Consider the following 22,439-nt stretch of genomic DNA (forward strand, 5'->3'; position numbering starts at 1 on the left):
ATCATGATGTAACTAATGTGAAATATTTGAATTTTTTTTAATCTTTATGATATATTCAATAAATTTTTATAATATTAATTAATATTAATTTTACTACATTTTATTTAATTAATTAAATTTAATATTTAATTTTTGATGTATTTGCTTAAAAAATTAATATAAAAAAAGAATTAATATAGTATGTATCATTTAAATATATATATATATATATATATATATATATATATATATATATATATTAGATAATTTTATAGTTAAGCAAATTTGATTTAATTTAAAGAGATTTACATGTACTATATTGTCTAAATGCTAAAAATGAAAAGGATTAATATAATTCACTATATTTTTAGAAAAAAAGGAAAATATAATTTGCTCTAAAAGGAGACAAATGACTAGTATATCTGCACTTAACACTATGTTTGGGAACTTTTTAGAGGGGAAGAAAAATAAAGGAGGAAAAATAAGGAATGAAAATAAAAATTATTTTCCTTTTTCTTGTTTGGATTGAGAGAGAAAAATATTGGAGGGAAAGTTGTTTTATGGATAATAAAATTACAACTTTTGCCCTAAATTTTTTTTAAAAAAAACTATAAAATATAGGATTATATTTTTTAATTTTGAATGTTTTCCTTCCACTTTCTCTTCATTTTGGAGAGAAAATAGAAAATGACAAAATATTTTTATTTTCCCTATAAAATTTCCTTGATTCCTTATTTTCTACTCAATCCAAATAAAAATAATGAAAAATAAAATCTTCTCTTACTTTCCTCCCTTCCTAAACATAGTGTAAATGAATACAAATGTTAATGAAAAAACATTGTAGTGGTTTTTTTTTTTTTTTTTTTTTTTCTCAAATGCATTAAAAAGCCCTAGGGGCTTACTATGTTTGTTAACTTTATTAGTGAGGAAAGAAAATAAAAGAGAAAAAATAAAGATGGAAAATAAAAATAATAAATTTTTTTTTCTCTTTATTTGAATATCAGGAAGAAAAATAAGGATAATTTTTTTAAAATAGTAAAATATTTATTTTATTTTTTTATTTGAAATTAAAGTAAATAATTATAAAGATAAAAAAATAATTTTATTTATTTATTATCTATTTTCACCTCAAAATAGAAAAAAAAGAATAATGACATTTATTTATTATAATCCGCTCTTATTATCATCTTTCTCAAATGTTGCGCATTCTCAAATAAGAGAGGTGAGAAAATATTTTTATCTTTCTTCACTGACTAACAGCCACTTGTTCCCTCGAGGATGCTTTCGATTCTGTCCTTTTCCTACTTTTCATTCGTTAAACCCACTTTATTTATTTCTTAAACCCACTTTACACCACTTTATACGATATATTATACGATAAAGTGGCAGATGATCGACGGTTGGTAAGACGCTATATAATGCATCACTCAAGCATGAAAAAAAAGGCATCCAACCACCACTTGGGTCTGTCTCTGCAAAAAATTTGATGCTCTCTGGCTTTGGATTTTGTGATATATCCTCCGCTGTTCACAACTTCTACATTGTTAATTCATTGGTTTTCTTGGCAATCCAAATGTGTGTACTAATCTCTTTTTTTTATTTAATTTATCATGTAATTTTATTTTCTTTTTTAATAAGTTAGGCCCTTCTCAATATTTCACCCTCTGTTTTATTTTTTCAATCTAATTTTTACTTTCATTTTATTAATTATGTACATAATAATCTTTTAAATTATTATCAATTATAACTAAAATTATAAAAAAATAAGTGTTAAAACTCTCAAATTAATATTATAACACATAAAAATTTTGATTTGACATAATCCCATTAGATACAGTAATTCATTTTAATTCACGTAAAATTTAAAAAGACTTATAAAATTAAAATTTCAATTGAGCATCAATCTTACAATTTGTATAATCTCTTTGATCTAAATGACCCGTAACATTTTATGCGGCCCAGTGGCCCAATGTTTTAAGCCACATTTCTTGGGTTGGATTCTCAACTCCAACATCATTTTTCTCCTTTTTATTAACTTAATTAATCCTAGCCGTCCCTTCCACTTCACTTCAGATAATCTCAGCCATTTAAGTCTTACTGTATATACATTTATTTAAGCCTAACCCTACCCTCATCGTGTTCATTTCCTCCTCCTCCTTTCTGCCGATTGTGGAGGTCTTCTCTGCTTCCTCCTTTCCTTTTTTTTTTCTCCAGCGAGCCCTTGTAGTCCCTTTCGATTTCTTCCCCATCTCTAGATTTCTTTGATTTAAAGCCTCTTTATTTATTTTTTTTGTTTATTTATGTAGCTTTCAATATCCTTTCCATCGACCACCACTCTCCTCTCATCTGCTTGTACTTTCTCGCCTAATTGGCCAGCGCTCTTCTCTGTGATTTTGGGAGTTCTTGTGGTATCAGTATCAGCAACAATTCTCTTTTCGCATAAGCAAGTCACAGGTAGCAGAGAGGTCAGCAATTCTCCTCTGTGATTTTTGGGAGTTATTTTCTCTTACTAGCCCAGATGGAAGAATCTTTTACTTTTAAATCTATGCTACTTAATGGGTTTTATTAATTTCTTAGGTTTGTAATTGATGATATTGTATTTTGGCATTTAGCTAAGTACATTAGATTTGTTCTCTTTTATTTTTTAGGCCTTTTGCTGTAAATACATCGAATTTTGTTACCTTTTTTATGCGTTTGCTGTAAATCTATGCCTTGTGATGCTTGAACCTTGATGTTGGATGTGATAAATGTGCCGTGAGCCTTGCTGTTGCTTGCTTCTGCATTATTCCTTAGGAAGATACAGACTTTCTTTGTCGCTTTTGTTTCATCCTACATATTTACTCTTCGAACTAACTATTTTTAAATAACCTCCTCCTCCCTTTTCATTTCTGTGTATATATATATATAACAGTACGCCCGATGAAATATTATCTAGCCTTCAACTATTGGCTTCCCTCGGAGAACAGCTGGGAAATGAAAATTTTAGTGGTTGCTCTAATCAACTATGCAATAGCAATGACAATTGAAGATGCACTCAAAAGCCATCCCAACCCAAATTACAAAAAATTTGCTAGAAATATTCGTCTCCTGTTGGGTTATATGGCAATTGTGATACTTGTTTTGATTAATGTTCTCATCTACGGTGTGTTACTTTTGAGTTTATGGGTCTACATGGTTATACGAGTAGCACGCAATCCATATCAAGACTTATATCTATTAGTAGGCGAAGATTTGCAGCACTCAAAGGAGCTAGCTGAAGATGCAATCCAAAGGCTATTTGGCAGGCTGGAGTGAGCCACGGAATCAATGGTCTAGTTAGGTATATCATTCTAGTAAATCTGAGTTCTCTTTACAATTTTAGATCTCTATATAAAATGTATGATTTTAGCAGTAATTTTAATGGTTTAATTGTGATAGTTTAGTCTATATTAATGTAACTGAGTTGTAGAAATAATACTTAGTTGTAGGATTTTGAAAGGGTTTTCATTGAAATTTGGAAATTTATTTATGTATTTCATGATTGAATATGTTAGAATATTTGTTTATTACATTGTTAAATCTCCTTCTCTCATTTGTAATTTTCGATGCAAAGAGAGATTTTGATTTATGTGTTGTTTGTAGAGGAAAAGATAGGGAGAGGGAGAGAATTTTTTTATTAATAATTTTTTATCAGCATTAAGTCCAATTTTGAAATATTTTATTACAATATCCGAGTTGTAGAAATAATTCCAATGCTCATCTCCTTCAGCACAACAAAATACCCATCTCATTCCCAGAATATGTTTGAGAATAGCATTTGCTATTGAATCCATACTCAAAGCTTGTAAATCAAATTGTGTTGATCTTAGTCCCAAGCTTCAGATGGTTTCTTGACCTGCATATTTAAATGGGTAGCTTGGAACTCATATCAAGATCTTTACCATTTGCTACTCCAAGCATTTAATGAGTTGAAGAGGCTCTCAAGAAATGCATTTGAAGCACTGAGGAGGGAGGCCAATTTGAGGTGGGGAAACAACGTAATGCAGGAACTGAATCATCAATCTTCTTCATCTGTTAAATATTGTTTAGTCTTAATTATTGCTTATTCATTGATATTATGTAAATGACCTTTTTCATATTCCTTACTGCTACTCTGACCAAATTGGTGATTAATATCTTTATTGCTTATTGCCACTCTGACCAAATTGGTGATTAATTTCTTTGTATTTCTTGCCCAGCACTGTCCATGGATTCAACAAAGTTAAGCTTCTTGTTGTAACTTAAAGCTTGCTTGCTATCAGTTCAGATATCTTGGGTCTTTGATTGTACCAGGGTAATTAGCAAAGCTGCTGGTTCATAGTTATTTCCTCTTGAATCTTAGGTTTGAATCTATTCAGAATCATAGTTGTGTTGTGCAGTAGTTTTTTTGGGTCTTTGGTTATGCAGCTTGAGTGGGAGCTTCTGCTGCTATTTATATTTTGGTTTGGTTATTTTTTATTATTATTTTTTAAATTCAATGGAGTTAGCAGTAATCGATGGATTATATAACATGGGCAGCTTTCTCTTTTCAATAATTCTCAAATAGATTTTGTTTCAGTTTTGCATTAATAGAAAATTACAAAATACAAAGACTGATATTGAATCTGCTGGCAGCAACAACTAGCGAACAATGTGATTGTTAGAATAACCTCTTAAAATTTCATCATAACCTTTTAGATTTTCTAATCTCAATAATTTGTGGCATGAAAGAATTTACAAGTTTTAATTATTAGTGAAGATTTGATATTTAACAGAGTTGAATAATGAAAAACTATTTAAAATTAAGACTTAGTTATTATTTATTTATAATTATGGTTTGAGGTTGCTCTTGACTTCTCATATGGTATGAGAGCCTAATTTATTTTCTTGGGGTCGTGTAACTCTTCACAGGGCTTGTATTTCAAATGATGATTATTACTTGAGCTGCTGGCCATGTATCGGGTCTAGCCTACAAAAAATAGCGGTCTAGCCTACAAAAAATAACGGTTGCCATCTCAAGTTGTTTTGAAAATCTGGGAATTAGGGTTACAATTATGGCATTATAGAATCTTTGTTGGGCTTTGACAATTAAAAAATATTTAAAAAATTATTATTTAATTTTTTTTTATTTCAATAAAATTATTTTTTTATTTTAAAAAATATATTAGTTAGTGGTTACATTTTTGTTACGTTTACTTTTTAATCCTATCGTCCAATTTAAATTAAAATTTCTGTTAGTGAATGTGTTTAAAATAAAGAAATTATCATTATATAGACTAAATAGTTTAAGACTTGTAAGATGAATGAACTATATAGTTATATTTTTCAAATTACAGCGGTTGAATAAAATTTAAATTAATGATTAAAATGACAAAAAGTAAACAAAACAGAGCTAATCTTAAAAATTATCATATAAAACTTTTTTGGTAAAAAGAAGTTCATTGAAAATTCTCTGCTCCTTTTACTAATTGTAAAGATTTTTTAAAGTTAATTACATCAATAATTTTTTAATTTAAATATTAATTTTATTTCAGTCATTCAATTTCAATTAGTTAAAGTATAATTACTCAACTTTAATTTCATTTAAAAAAAAATTTCTCTTAACTAACAGCTAGTTTTCAAGTTAAAAAAAAGTTAAATTACTATTTTACCCTGTTTCTCTTCTCTCTCTCAATCTTATTTTCTTAATCAAATTAATTGTCATTATTTATCAATGAAATTATTTTCTAAAGCACTATTTTCTAAAAATTTATTTCAATTAAATAAGTTAATTCAAGTGTAAATTAGATTATTGGCCCTTTTTAATTTAAAAAATAATTTTTAAAGTATAATTTGAATTAAATAATTAAATTCAAATCTCAATATAAATAAGATTATAATTACAATTTTAATTTGTTTTAAACAAAACAAATTAATTTTTAAATATCAATGACAGTTATGTTATTAAATCATAATAGAAAATCCATAAATAATCTGAGTTAGGTTTAGGGTTTGCTATTATGGTTTAAAAATTGAATTATTTTATTTTAAATTAAATTAAAATTGCAGTTATAGTCTTAATTAAATTGATATTTGAATTTAATTATTTAATTAAATTATACTTCCAAAAATTATTTTTTAAAATTTAAGAGAGTATGTAAATTAATTGGTACTTGAATTAAATTATTTGATTGAAATAAAATTTTAGAAAATAATATTCTAATGTTCTAAAAGTAAAGGGGATAATTTATTGATGGTTTCAAGTTTAATAAAATTTAAATTAATTCCCATTTTGTGAGATCTTAAGATTAAATTGTCGTTGTCTGTCTTATCATCACCCAACCTATGGGATAAATAAGGTCAAAAGAAATATTTTATTTAATGAAATAAGAATATGAATATATAGCTTTTTTTTATATATTTATGCTTAATTTATTTAAAATATTTTAAGAGTAGCTTGTAAAAATTTTGTGACAATATAAAGAAAATAAATGTGAAGAATAAATTTAAATAGAAAATGAATATAAAAAATAAATAATAAAATATCAATATAAATAAATTCCTATAAGATAGAAATTCTTTTGTGATATATGTATAAATTATTCATCATCTTTTTCAAGTGTTTTGATTACTAAAACATCATTTGGTAGGATCAGATAAAACTTTGATTAGACATTATATCTTTGATTAGACATTATATCTTCTATTTCCCTTTGGAGGTGACTAATTTAATTTTTCATATATAGTATTAATTTATATAGTTTATAATTGTGACTTTTAGTTTTTTTAATATTAATTAAATTGTAATATTGTTATAATTTTCTTTTATTATAAAGAATTAAGTACATAATTTTTTAATCATAGTGGAAAATAAAAATATTACTTTAGTTTATATAATTTATAACTACAACCTTTAGGTCTCCTAATATTAATTAAATTGCAACTATTTTTATTATTTTTTTATTAAATATTTTATAGGTCTATCATTATTTACATGTCATTACATATCATTAATTGATGTTGTAAAATTATTAGAAAATAAACACAAAATGGACAAATGAAAAAAAAAAAAAAAATAGAGTGCTACTCATATGATAAGATCAACTTTATTATATTAATTATAAAAATTATTAAATGGTGTGCTGTGGTGTGATTAAATTAGAATTGCAATTGTGTGGTGGTGGACAAAGTATAAACACTAGAGATGAAAACCATTAGATACAGCTTCTCATAGAGATCTTTATTTATATGTGAGTCAATCTATATAATTATAAATTTTATCTACGATATATATTATAAATTAAAAAAAAAGATTGTATGTTTATCTACAATAAATATATATATATATATATATATATATATATATATATATATATATATAAAGAATTACTTTTTGTAGATAATATAATTAATACTTTTGTCTCTTCATTTTAAAAATGTCAATAGTTTTGTTTTGTATTTTAAATTCATCAAAATAAAGGTCCTTGAGTTAAAATTGCCGTGTGTGCATGAAATGAACATAGTACGATTGATTAACTTGAAAAATTCATAATTAAACTGCCACTCTCTCAACCAACATAAGCATGCATCACACAGTATTCTGTTAGACATATCATCAAACAAGAGACAGGCATTGCACATAAATAAGTATGAAGAAGAATCCAATTAAAAATCTCAATACAACCCAAGGATCAACAACAAACAAATTGGTCCCCCTCCATATACAGTTCCTCGCTACCTCCACATCCTCCTCCCATCTCCAGCTTTTCCTAAATGCTCTTGTTTGCCTCCACAACTTGCTTTGTTTGCAAACCACCTTTAACCTGCAAGCTACTCCTTAAGATCCAGCCTCATCACTTGTATTTATGGAATTGATTTATTATCGTAGCTCTAGTGTCTGAAGCAGAGCACCTAAGGCGGTAGTTACTCATGGAGTGAAGGACAAGGAAGAAGTCTGGGCAGTGGGTGCATGCGATGGTTCTAATGCCACAGCCAGACCACCACTGGCTTCCAATGGCTCCTTCGTTTCCCAAGCTGATTTGGCACTTTGGGATTTTTCTGGGATGATAAATGGGGATTGGATCTATACCCTGTAATTTGGCAGGTTTTGGTTCGTACTGCTCAATGTGCAAATGCAGTTATTCTTGTTTGTTTGAAAGTTCAAATGGCTGCCTTCTGTGCCCTTGGTGTCACTTACGCAGTTATGATTTTAGTGGTCTAGTTTAGTAGTACAGAAGCGAGAGAGACAAAGAAATGAAATGGAAAGAAGAAGCGTAAAAATTTATCAGGGGTTAAGAGAAGGATTGATTTTGTTTCACGATTGAATTCAGGTTGTGAACTATAGGGTTATGCTTTTAGAATGCAATTGCTCTGATTATGCTATTGTTTTTGAGGCTTTACATGAAGGCACATTGAATTTAGGTCGTTTGAGTTTGGAGAAGTAAAGGGAATAGGCCTGTGAGAGAGATGGGGGGAAATGGGTTTGTGAATGTGATGGCATCCTAGTTTTGGGCAGAGTAGAAGACCGAAGGGAGAGATGGTCAGACAAATGAGAAGGAAGAGACAGTAAATGAGAGTATTTTGGGAACTAAAAATGTTTCTCTACCATCTGACCCCTGATACACATTTGATTTAACGGAAACGTGATTTAAATTTGGATAGAAGAACTTAAATGTACAATGGAAACAAAATTCGGGGATATAACCGTTAGATTTCAAAAATAGGACAAAAGTGTTAATTATGCTATATCTCATAGATTAAAAAAAAATAATTTTTCCTAAAAATAAAATAAAAGATCATTAGCCACTTAAGACAAACGAAATTTTTTATTTATCATTTGTATTTTAAATTTAAAAAAATTTGAAAAACAAAGAAAAAATTTTACCAAGCATAATAAATTTAAAACTTATATAATAAACTTCAATGTAATATGAAACCTATATCTTTATTGATTGGAATAAAATCAATCCCACTAATATAGATATAACAAACATTAGCACTCCATAAAATACTTCTTCTGAAAGAATTCAATTCCATTCTATAAAAAGAATTTAATTCAAATGAATTTATAAGAAAATTTATATGTTATTTAATTCACTTGAATTTTATTGTTTGAAATAATTGACAAATGAAATGAATGAGTTATTCAATCAACATGAATTTTAACAAATAAATAAATATGATTTGTTTGAAGAAAAAAATTATTATTTTAATCCAAATGACTCGTAAATTGTATATTAATATGAAAATTTTTTATAAATAACATAAATTTAATAAGTAATTTAAATCTATCTATGACTCAAAATGATTAATTTCGTTTAAAAAATATCAGATAAAGTCAAAATAAACTCAACTACTTCCACCCAACTAGTTTGAAAACTCTACATATTTTATTTAAAAATGCTTTTCATGTAACTACTAATACTAGACCTAGTAAATACGTATGGTCATACCATTTTGAGTTACGAATCATCTTGATTCTACCTTGCTCAAGTAGATTGTTCAAATAAAATCATTTTGAGTTACAAGTTTATTCAAATTATTATAAGATTGCTATACATAATGAATCTATAATCAATTTGAGAGTTACTGATTCATTTTAGATTAATATATATATATATATATATATATATATATATATATATATTCATTTAATTTCTGAATTAAAATGGAGTTAATTGGATCAATCCAAATAAATTATCTTCACGTTGAGACATATAAGTTATTAAATTAACTCTTAATTTAGAACTTATTAATGTTAAAAGAAACTACAAGTTAATTTGAATGAGATTCAAATAAGGCCGAAATTTACCATATCGCCATGCTTATATAATAAATTTTTTTCTTAATTAGGTAACATCACATTTTTTTTTTAGCAGTGAGAATGGGAGAGTGGAGTCTCAAGTCTAGCTTTGTCAGATGAGTAATATACCATTAGCCAAGCCAGGCTAGGAAGTAACATAATATATTTACTCTTCGAACTCAACTATTTTTAGACAACCTATATATATATATATATATATATATATATATATAATAGGACGGTATGAAATATTATCTATCTTTCAAATGTTAAGTTTCCTCAACTCAGAATAACATTTATCTTAGGACATGAAGATGTCCGTGATCGCTCTAATCATATATGCAGCAGCAATGGCAAATGAAGATAACTCCAAATTCATCGTAACTCAAATTACAAAATAATTGTTAGTATTACTCTTCTCTTAGTGGGTTATCTAACAATTGTACAACTTGCTTTGATTCATATTCTTCTCTATGGTTTGTTACTTCTGAGTTTATCAGTCTACTTGTTTATAAGAGTAGCATGGAACCCTTATCAAGACTTATGTCTAGCACTAGGTGAAGATTTAAAACACTTAAAGAACCTAGTTTAAGATGTAATCCACGGATTGGAAAGGCTAACTAAAGGTAGGAGTGAGCCACCAAATCAGTTATCTAGTTAAGTACATCATTCTTGTAAATCCGATTTATAACTTAATATAAGTGATTACAAACGAGATTTATCTTTATAGTTTTAGATATCTTTATAAAATGTATAATGAATTTAGCAATAATTTTCAAGGTTTAAATGTGATAGTTTAGAACATATTAATATATTTGAGTTGTAGATTTTTGAAAGAGTATTTATTAAAATTTTTAAAATTTATTTGTCTAAGTCATAATTGAAATTTTGGAAAATATTAGAAATATCCCTCTCTCATTTGCAATTTTTGATGCAAAGAGAGATTTTGATTTATGTTTTGCATGAAGAGGAAGAGTTGAGGAGAGAATTTTTTTAATAGCATTATGTCCAGTTTTAAAATATTTTATCAATTTCAATGGGAAAAGGAATTCAATTTCAAAAATTATATATATTCAGAGTCAATGTAAAAAATAATAACAATTTAGAAGAATGTAATCGATAATACCACTACATAACCTATTTTTGTCAAATTTGCAAATGTTAATGAATGAAAAACAAATATGCTTTTTCTTTTGACCCTTTGTATGGATCTTAACTTGGCAAGAAAATGGAGAGAAATTAAAGAGAGAAAATGAAGAGAAATAAATTTATTGGGATAGATTGTTGGAATGGGAGAAAAAACAATTTATTATCATATTTTCACTTTCTTTCTTATGTTTATATCAATTCTCTTTTCTATTTAATATCCAAAAAGGGAAATTTAGAGAAATCAAATGTCTTTTTTTTTTTTTTTTTCTCTTCCCTCAATCCAAACAAAGGATAAGAATCTAGAGCATTCTCATTTTTCCTGTGATCACAAGGCTGTAGAGTTCTATCTTTTTTATTCTAAATTTTTTATAGCGAAGAATAATTTTATTAATGAGAAAGATAAGTTAGGAAAAACCTGGCAACAAAGAACAATAGAACAAGAAAACATTACACCTAGCAACGTTGAGCCAGTAGTAAAACAAAATGAGATACAGAGTCAAAACAAAGCACACACTGGTACCAAGAGAAGATCAAGTAACCAATGACAAGATAACAACAAAGGTAACAAAACTCAATGCCAAAACCGAAAGACACAGTAGATGTATCTCCTTAACAAATGACTTCCTCAAGAAAACATTTTGGTTTAGCCTATAAAATCTATAGCCAAGATGTGTTTCTCCTTAAAGAAAATTACACTGGTCCATGAACAATTGAACCAGCAAGAAGCAAGAGCACTTCCCAAAGAGAACCGAAACCCACAAAGCAATAGGACAATCAACCAAGAACTCCTTAAGGCTCTAAAAACCAGAGAAAATACGTGAAAATGCACTACAAAAATTCAAGCACATCCTTAACCCCACCAGCAGTACCTAATGACTGAAAGAGCAAATCAAATTGCGTTATTAGAGAGGCAAACCTGATCAGATTTAATCTGATTTAAGAAAAATAACAATATTGCCTCATCTGATTTAGAATTCGTCAAACCTAGTTGCTTCCCAATCGCCAACGTAGCTGCTTTAGAATTTACATGCAAACCCGCATCATCTCGAGAAGTTTGGTTCTTTGCATGTCTAAGAATAACCCAACAGATGTCACTCTCGTCTGGTTGTTCAGTCACATAATTTCCACATTCAGTTTGAAGGAGACATCAGTACTATTACTTCCACCCTTTCGATTGGTCCTGCCCACATTAATTTATTTCTTTCCCTTTTTGCCTCCCTTGTTCAATTTGGGTTAGAAATCTAGCAAATCAAAGAGAAGCTCACTCTTGCCCCGTTGCGAGACTTCAATTTTAATATAAAAAGGACCTTAGTTTGCATCAGCCGAAATGGATGTTGGTAAGAGAGACTCACCCGAAATTTCTTGTCTAGATATTCTTCATGATTTGGGCTGATATAAGGGATGAGAGTGAAGTTTTGATTATCTTGTAGAAGCTCGTTATATTGTGAAAGCTCATTAGCCATGGGCTCCTTATTAGTAGCCCAACCATTTCTCTGCAGCTCACAATCTTTCAAATTAAGGATAGCTGGAAGAGAGATAGCCTCATAATTGTTATGGTTCTCCAGAAGCTCAAGTAAGATATCAGCAGGGAAATTATCATACTGGTTACAGATAGGATGAAGTCTATGCAGCAGCTCTCCACTCTTGGAAGCCTCAAAATCGTCTCTCGTTAATAAGGAATCAGATGACTCGGCCTCACTCACTTGGTGACTTGGAATCTTCTTGAGTATTGCCATTGATGAAATCTGTTTTAGTGAAAGAATTCTCACTCAAGGAACTCACCACTGGTGGCATAGGCAGAATTTTAGAGGTGATGAGAACTTCACCGCAATCCTCTTCAATAGACGTCATATGAAATTTAGAGTTTTCCACATTAGTTGCTATAATTTTGTGAATGAAATTCAGAGATGAGGTTGATATAAGCACTCTTGCAATATCTAGTCTATTCTAGATGTGCTGTAATGCCCTCACTTTAGGTAGTTCTGTATATTCCACTATTCTGGCTACTAACGTTTGTTCGGATGGCTGGAATGTCTGAAACTATCCTTAAATTAAGGTGAAGAGATATAATTTAATTTTAAATTAGACAATTAAGAGTAAAAGAAATCAAAATAAATGAATTAGAAAACAGTTAAATGTGCTTAAGGCTCGGTGATGAGTGACTCCCTTGGGAAGTAGCTAAAAATTGGTGTTTTGAATCTGTTTGCTATTCCAATTCATGTAGGACCTTATAAGACTCTTAATTAAGAATTAAATAAGGTATAATAAAGAATTAATAAGTTAAAGAAACTAAAAAGAAATAAATAAAATGCATTAGAATTGGAAAATGGCATATATGATAATTTTAAGGAAGATTAAGGGCAAAGATGAAACTAACACTTGTCATGTGACTTGCACATGACTATGGCAGCCATAAAACATCTCAAAATTCATATTAGGATGCAGAAAATAAAAAGAAAGAAGAGAAAGAGGAGGTGGCCGAATAAGGGAAGAAAAAGGAGGAAGGAGTACCACCATTTTTCAACTTAAAATTTCACTCCAAATCAAGGTATTTTGTTTCCCAATAATTTCTAAGCAACTTATTTTTACTTTTCTTTATTTTATTTCATGATTTGGGAGAAAGGAAAGTTAGGGTTCATGTGGATTGGATTATGGAAGTTGATGAAAAATTGGGAACTCATAAAAGTAACTTGATTTAATTAAGTTTAATTTGATTTTTAACATGATTTTAACATTCTAAACACAAAACCAATAAGAATTTTGCATGAATAAACAAAATCCACCTAGGGTTCCTTGTGATATTGTTCAGCCAACATTAGAGGAATTGGGAAAAAAATTTTTTGGTTCGATTAACTAGTTAATTTATTAAGCAACTTAGACATGAATTTTAGAATTAGATTAATTTATTTGGTGTTGAATCAAATTTTCCATAATGTAAAGTATGTAGGAAGTAGTTGAAACATGGTGAAATTGCCATATTTGGCAGCCACTTTGATAAATTTATTTGGAATTGTGTGGATGTTGGTTGTTTGATTGAGAATTGCAGGATTAAAATGTTTTTTACGGAGAATATCAAGGTATTTTTTGGGGATCTGAAAAATAAATGACGTTAGTTCTTTTTAGCATGTAAATCTTGCACACCAAGTATTTGATAAAATCCCTAAATGAACTTGACATAATGTGGGAGGTATGATCAATTGGTTAAAGAAAATTGTTATATGGCTTATCGGGTAGGAAAATTCTTAAGTAAACAACAAAATTTGCTCAACGAGTGTGCTTATTAAGAATAATCGAGGAATTTATTCTGAACTATCTGTATTTTTCTATTTGACACTAGTTCCAAAGGAGCAAGGTGGAAGTGTTGACTTAGGAACCAAATCCACATAAATTGGAAATAAATAGGTTTGTGCACAACTAGTATTAAACTATTAAATGTTTCTACATATTTATGTTGATAAAATGACTTTATTGATACATATTTTATGTTCTCCAAAAGATGATTTACCACAACAATTGATTGAATTTCATTATTGTTATGATGAATTTTAATTAAAATTATGATTTATATTGTGTTTTATATGAATAGTATATGTTGTTGAGATTTGCAGTAAATGGATTCATATTGAGATTTTATACCCATACAAAAGGAAATAAATTTATGCTATTGTTTTCATATCTCACGGCTAATACTTGACATGGTTATTACCCGTCCCTCATTTGTTGAGGTGATACACTGGTGTTTGGATGGATGTGATCTGGATACAATGATATGTGCACATTGATATGATATGGTCTCTCTCATGTAAGAGGTGAGATGAGATTTGAAGATGGCCCTTGTGGATTATTTATATATATGGTGTTATGAATGACATATGCACAATGATATGATATGGTCTCCCTCAGGAAAGAGGTAAGATGAGATTTGAATATGGCCCTTGCGGATTAATCTTGCATTAGGCTGGTGAGATTAAGAATGATATTTAAATTGTGCAAATGTGTTTTAAAGATGATACCATATGAGTAAATGATATATAAGAAACTGTTTTCTATATGTGACCTATACCTTGTGAGTATATTTGAATATTCATTTTCATGACTTGTTTTGAATATTGTTTTCTTGACTTATTTTTTGATGATTTAATTGTTTATGGTTCAATATTTGTTGTGCACCACTGGTTCATTTGTATTCAGCATTAGTTGTTTTCCTAACTAACGCAGATAAAGGAAAGGAAAAATTACAGGCAAGTAGGAGCAGTGCCTGTTGTCACCAAGATCAGGAGCTAACTTGACGTAGGTGACTTGGTTCCTTGATTTTGTGTATATATGATGTTATCCATTTGTAACAGGATATTTTGTTTTAATATCTGAGCATAACAAGATAAAATTTTATTGTCTGTATATAAATATAACTTTATGAAATAATTTATTAGTTAATTGATTAAAGAAAACTAATATGCGATTCTGATACCCATGAGATTGTTAAGTTATAGACTGCCACAGGTATTAATCAAAGTATTATTTGAACTGTTTTAATCAAAATACAACAGTTTTAAAACTCTAAATTATCTGATTTAAAGCTTTTCTATAGGGAAACTTATATTTAGAAACTATATCATTTTCTTAAGAAGGTGTACTGCATCTAATTTTAAAACAAAATATATAGTTGCAAAGTAAATTGAAAATGGATTAAAATGAGTTACAACGAATTTCTAATTTACAGTTATTTTGATAATCTTTTTGGTAGTATGAAATTCTGTAGTAAAATATTTTTTACTCTATTATGTTTTGAATTAAAATGATTTTAAATCTACTCAATCCATTGTAATATGTTCACCGGGTTCTAAGGATTCGATCTCGACATCTGTTGAACATATTATGAGAGTCATGTTACGTCTAGGAGAGGGGTAAGGCGTGACACGTGCTTTTGTCAAATGAAATAAAATCACCAAGAAAGGAGAAAATCCATAAAAAAAAAAATTGTGAAGCAAAGCGATAATGGTATACTTCGCAATTTAATCCATACAAATCTGTGTGTTTTTCACTCCAAGGGCAGAAGCCTTGTCATTTTGAGGAGCAAAGCCCATAGAAAGCCACTTTGTCAAATTGGCAAGAAACCTTAGACATATAAAACAAGAAAACAATAGGGCTAGATGAACTTTTATATAGATGGTTGAAGAAACAAGCACAACATTAAGCTTATAACATAGTTAGCATATCTATTATATAATATTATAAATATCAACTGTAGTGGTATTATGAACAACAGCATCTATGTTCCGCATTTGCAATGAACAGTAAATCGCAATTATTTCAAAATAACATTTATGTCCTCAACCTGGGTGCTTTAAATCTCTTTTTCAAGGCTTTTTTTGTCTTTTCATATGGGCTCCTCCTTTGTCTTTTCTATTTTATACTTTGGCATTTTAGCTCCTGTTTCCTTTACATCCTTGCCCATAGCACATATTCAAACGAAGTCGTGCTCTTTGCCTCTGTGCTACTAAGTAAGCTCTTTTCCCTCTTCACCTTACGGTGTTCTTCCTATTTTATCCTTTTTTTTTCCTTGCCGCTTTAAAATATAATAAAAAAGAAATATAATAATAATTCTCTTTCTTTTAATAGCATTGTAGAATGATACGTACGTATCTCTCAAATTTCCACCAATTTATTTTAATAGCATTGTAGAATGATACTTACGTATCTCTCAAATTTCCACCGATTTATAGGGAAATATTTTAGTTAATATTTCTCCACCTTCTTCTTCCTTTCTCTTTAATTCTATCTTCTATTTTGATGTCCAAATAAGGAAAATTCTCTTCTCTCCATCTCCGTAAATCCAAACAAAGGGTCAGAGACTTGTATGAATTCGGTGAGATTTGGGTGGATGAGGATTATCAATTGGGTGTCTAACACCCCCGTTTGCATAGCCTGGTAGATTTCACTGTTCCGGTGACCGGTGTCGGTCCGGACAATTAAGGAGATTAGAACCATACTTAAGATAACTAGAGAAACCATAAACACAAATAATTAGTAATGTTCAATTAGTTAAGTATAAATAAGAAAAACAGAACATAAGAGGTTAAACGAGCCGAGAGTCACAACGATGGGTGACCTCCTCGGGAACGACTGCGAAGTCGTTTTAAACTCAAATTTCGAATCGTAAAATGTGGCGCTGCGGTACTTAGGACCTTTATGAACACAGTGGAAAAGAGAAAATCATGAAAAAGAACTGTTAAGCCAGTCAAATAATTAGGTCAGGAAGCCGTAAGAAATATGAAACTATTTGCAAACCGGGAGGAACCGGCGAGGGGCAATTTGGTCAATTGACCGCGAGAGCTGACTCCTGACCTAACTGTCAAATAAAATCGGAGAAAAGAAAATTTTGGAATCGAGAATTAAATTAAAGAACTAATAGAAAAATAGAAAAAAAAGAGAAAAATGAAAAAGGTAAAAAGGGTAGTGACATCATCAAGGTGACATCACCTATGATGTCATAAAAGAATTAATTAATTAGGTTTTTGTGGTCTTCCATACCTTAAAATAAATAAAGAAAACAAAAGAAAAAAAAATAGAAAATCTCTTCTTCTTTCTTCTTCCTTGCCGCCCCACTTTCCTCCCAAGTTCCTCCATGAATGGTCCTCCATTTAAGCTTACATTTAAGCTTAATTTTCTTCACTTAATCCAAATAACTCCCTTAAAAACCTCCCTAGAGCTTGTTATTGCAACTTAAGAAGAAGATTACAAGAAGAAAGAAGAGTTAAGATAGTGATTTGAAGCTTTAAGTTGAGGTTAGTATGTTAATTTGTTACTTTTCCATTTTAAATGCATAATTAGTTGTGAAAGTGAGCTTAGAACTTGATTAAATAAAACAAATATGGGGGAAGGACCATTGCTGAAATTCGGCTAGCTTGAAGAGGGGACATCAATTGTATGGCTTGAGGGTTTTGAATGAGTTAAGAAACCTTACTTAGTTGAATGATTAGCATTAAAACCATTAAATGTAGTTAAATGCATGAGATGAATGAGTTAGGGTTTGAATGTTAGGGTTTGTGAACCAAATTTTGGAGAAATGCTTACATGATGACTTTGGTCTATTGTGAGATGAAAAATGGTCAATAATAAACAAAAGAGATGTGTGGAAATTGTGAGAATGAAAGTTAAATTCGTAGGGCAAATGGTCATGCTGCTGGCAGCATGACCAAGCCAACTTTGAAGGACCAAAACGAAAATTTTACAAGTCCAATTGATATGCCACCAATTGGGGATGAAAATAGACATAAAATAGCACAATTTTCATTAAGGAACCATGGCCAAAAACTGACAAAAACTTAGTGAACCAATTGACCAAAGTGAAATGAGAGCAGGCTGCCACTGCACAAATTGACCAAATGAACAGTTGGTCATAACTCGAGCTAGACAGGTCAAATTGACCTGAAATTTTACCAGTGATTAGATAAGATATAGACCTAAAACTTTCATGAAGAACACAAACCCAAATTATGCCATTAACCCATTCAAATTATTGAGCAAAGTTGAGTTACTGTACCTGCAAAACTGCAGAATTGCCATTTGAGCAGTAATGTTTGAATGGCTATAACTCTCTCTAGAAAACTCTGATTTAGGTGATTCTTGAACCGATGGAAACCTAAGACATAGTAGAACATTTCATATGAAGAAAGTTAGACCAAATTATGAACTTAACTTGATCAAATTACTGAACAAAGTTGGATCAAAAATCTGCCAGAACCAAAATTGCAGCATGAACAGTGCACGTGAACAGTAATTGTATTTTGGCTATAACTTGAGCTACAAAACTCCGATTGAGGTGATTCAAAAATGAGAATAAACTTAAGACAATAAGGAACATTTTCTATGAGGGAAGTTTTGTCAAATTCTAACAGTAGATCGACCAATGGAACAGTGCAACTAGGAGCACCAAAACCGTAAATTTGACAATTTGGCCAAAAGGATTTAAGTTTTGAGAAAATGACCAAAACCAACAAGTTTAGTGACAAAAATGTGGTATGTGGGTGAAGTTGGAGTTCCCATACCTATTAAGCCTTAGAAAGTCAACTATTTGACTTGAATAGTGTAGTGAATAGTAACTCGAAACACAAAAATTTCGAGAACGTCGAATTTAGCACATTAAAGCTAGGTAAAAGTGAAGTTAAATTTATTTTTGGACTTATGTTAAGTTATGGTATTGAAAAACTATGAAATTGTGTGTTTCAGCTGAAAAAGACTTGGAAACTCGGAGAGACTGAGTCAAGGCCTCGAGGCGACTCACTTCAGGTCTGTGCACAATAATACTTGTTTAAATATTTTATTCTCAAAAATTTGACTTCTTTGATTTATTATGTACTGTGTTGCCATTTTATAATTGTAAATGTGACTTTGGAAATTGATCAGATTTCTCATAAATTGTTTGAATAAATTGTTTTGAATTGATTTTATGTTCACACTTAGCATGACAGTATCACATTATTCCTCCTCCATTTATGGGGTTGAGATCATTTATTTTCCTCCCTCTCTGGCTTACCAGTTGAGGTTGAGATCGGATGAGTACTCATTAGCTAGCTAGCCACCTCCCTCATTGATTCGATTAGTGAGGTTGTAGATTGCTTTGTCGTGGTGTACAACGCGGCATTGATCGGAAATTTTGTGTCATGGCTTAAGTTGTGTATGACTTTGGCAACACTGTGTTCATGAAATTGTTTGACTAAACTGTGTTTAATAGATTATTTGACAAAATGGTGTTATTATGAACTTCGATATTTGTGAAATGTGATTGAGAAATATTTAAATTGTGTTTGGCAATGAATGATTTATTTATTGTATTTTAAATTTTTATTGTGCACCACTGAGTATTTTTATACTCAGCGATAGCTTATTTTGCTGTCGCAGATAAGAGCACGGAGAAAGCAGCAGAGTGAGCTGCTGTTAGATCGAGGACTACTCTGACCATTTTGTACGGGTATTATTTTATACCCTTGTTGATAATCTTGATGTAAATATAAAAATGTTGTATGTATCAATGTAGTTGAGCAGTTGTAAATAAATTGTAACAATATTACTTTTGGATTTTCTTCTGTAAATTAATATTTGTACATGTGAATTTCATATTTTATGCTTTGTGAATGGAGATATTAAATGTTTTGTGATGATGAATTTTGACTAGATTGGTGGAATTACTTTGAATTGAGTTGATTTGAGAATTATTGGAGGATGGGAGTTGTGGAAAACTTTTGGAAGTGTTTTTTTTTAGGTATTTGAAGAACTGTTTTCTCCAATTACAAACGGAACTCTGTCAAAATTTTTATAAAATTTGCGGCAAAATTTAAATGGACAAAAATTTTTACTAGTACTTAAACTTTGAATAAATGGTTTTTAATTCCTACCAAAATGCTCGCCACTTCCAAAATGTAAGAGAATTGTTTTAAAATCCCTTGTAGGGTACTTAATGAGTTATCGGTAGGTGAAGTTCGGTAGTTCATTAAGTATTCTACGGGATCATGTTATGCCTTACGGAGGGGTAAGGTGTGACATGTTTTAGTGGTATCAGAGCATTGTTTTGCAATAAATTTTGATTATGCATGTGAATATTTCTTTGATAAGTACAACTGCTCAAGTGTCTTTAATTGATACATATGAAATATTTACATCATGAATATGCACTAACGGAGGTCAACCTCCTTGTGTTTGATCTCAGGAAGTGGAAAATTTTGGAAAACAGAATGGAAGGAGGAGATCATTCCAAAGAACAATCTGTTGAGGCTGAGGTTCAAGGGGAAGCCCCAGCACTCCAGAATGTTAGTGGGTCAGCCACTCCAGCTCCTGCTCCAGCACCGCAGTTCCCTGCTCAATTTGTACAGCAGATGGCTGCGTTCCTCTAGCAAATGGCGGGTAATGTGCCACCCCAAGCTCAGATGCTAGTACCTGTAGCACAACCACATCCCTCAGCTCGGCAATATGAAAAGTTGATGAAATTTGGGGCCACAGAGTTTAAAGGCACTGTGGATCCACTGGAGGCAGAACAGTGGTTGGAAAGAATGGAACGAGTTTTTAGAAAGCTGCAGTGTACGGAAGAGCTGAAGTTCGAGTATTCAGTATCTCTTCTCCAAGGAGATGCATATGAATGGTGGAAGACCATCCCCCACAGCCTGGTTGAACCACCTCTGCTGACATGGACAGATTTTCTGAGGGAGTTTCGACAGAAATGGGTTCCCGATGCATATGTGGATATGAAGTTGCAAGAATTTTTGAGTTTGAAACAAGGGGACCGAACCATAGCAGAGTATGAGAGAGACTTCTCAAGGCTAAGCCACTATGCTGGAAGCTTAGTCTCCACCCCCAGAGATAGATGTAAGAGGTTGAGTCTGGGTTAAGGCACAATTTGAGAATGCAAGTCGTGGGTTTTCGACATCAGAATTTTGCTGAATTGATCTCACAAGCCCTGGAACTGGAAAGGATAGAATCCGAAGGGGCAGTGAAGAAGGGTTCACAAGAGAAAGAGAAGGCTGAAAAGACTACTGGACAAGCATCTGAAAGTGGTTCTGGCAAGAGGAAACAGTTTGGGGGATCCAGCTCCCGTAGAGGCAGAGGCAGATTTTCTGGCCAAAGACCACCTCGGTCTGGTCAGCCGACCCAACAAGCTTTTCGAGGATCTCTATCAGTATGACAGTTTGAAACTTGTGGTAGAACTCATGGTGGGGTTTGTTTTAAGGCCACCGGTGCATGTTTTAATTGTGGAGGGAGCGGACATTTCACTAAGGATTGCACTAGTCCGCGCCGGTCTGGACCTCTTGCTACATCTGAGGGATCAGCCCAAGTCTCTGCACCTAGAGGGTCACAGTCAGCTGCTAGAGGTAGAGGCAGAGGTAGGGGCCCTGGTAACACTCTTGGAAGTCAAAGCACATTAACGATCGGTATCGATGGCGCACCAGTCAGAGTGTATACCATGCGTCAGAGGGAGGAGGCTGAAACATCAGATGTTGTAGCTGGTAATTTCTCCATCCTTGACCAAGATGTGCATGTGTTATTTGATCCTGGCTCCACCCATTCGTATGTTAGTGCTAGTGTGATGTGTTCTACTACTATTCAGTGTGTACCAATGGACTATGATGTGTTAGTAACTAGTCCATTAGGCCAGGAGGTCAGGGTAAATAGGCTATATAGAGACTGTCCTTTGGTGATCCAAGGACATATTTTCCTATCAGACTTGATTGAAATGCCCTTTAGAGATTATGACATTATCTTGGGCATGGATTGGTTAGCCAGGCATCACGCCACGATTGATCAGGATCAAGACAGTCACTTTTGGTCTCCCTCAGTATGGTGATGTAGTAATACATGGGGAGAGACAGTTATTACCTTCAAACATCATTTCAGCTGCACTGGCCAGAAAAATGATTAGGAAAGGGTGTGAGGCGTACTTGGCACATGTGATAGACACCTAAGTGGGGAGTCCAGCATTGGAGGACATTCCTACTGTATGTGACTTTTCGGATGTGTTTCCTGATGAATTGCCAGGATTACC

At 31.3% G+C, this 22,439-nt stretch overlaps 2 long non-coding RNA genes across 3 annotated transcripts; both read left to right on the top strand.

Annotated features, from left to right (window-relative positions):
• The first annotated feature begins 2,098 nt into the window (after positions 1–2,098).
• LOC110667770 (uncharacterized) lies at positions 2,099–4,532 on the top strand. 2 transcript variants are annotated; one of them, XR_009142510.1, is made up of 3 exons: positions 2,099–2,444; positions 2,891–3,298; positions 3,728–4,174. It is a non-coding gene; the product is annotated as an uncharacterized LOC110667770 (long non-coding RNA). The 2 variants fall into 2 exon arrangements; XR_002497346.2 differs by adding an exon at positions 4,197–4,532 and having other exon boundaries at positions 2,103–2,444; positions 2,891–3,982.
• Positions 4,533–13,347: 8,815 nt separating this feature from the next.
• Positions 13,348–15,373, top strand: LOC110667762 (uncharacterized). Its single transcript, XR_002497338.2, has 2 exons — positions 13,348–13,454; positions 15,125–15,373. It is a non-coding gene; the product is annotated as an uncharacterized LOC110667762 (long non-coding RNA).
• The last annotated feature ends 7,066 nt before the right edge of the window (positions 15,374–22,439 follow it).

The sequence above is a fragment of the Hevea brasiliensis genome, chromosome 13, assembly GCF_030052815.1.
Source record: "Hevea brasiliensis isolate MT/VB/25A 57/8 chromosome 13, ASM3005281v1, whole genome shotgun sequence".
Taxonomy (NCBI): domain Eukaryota; kingdom Viridiplantae; phylum Streptophyta; class Magnoliopsida; order Malpighiales; family Euphorbiaceae; genus Hevea; species Hevea brasiliensis.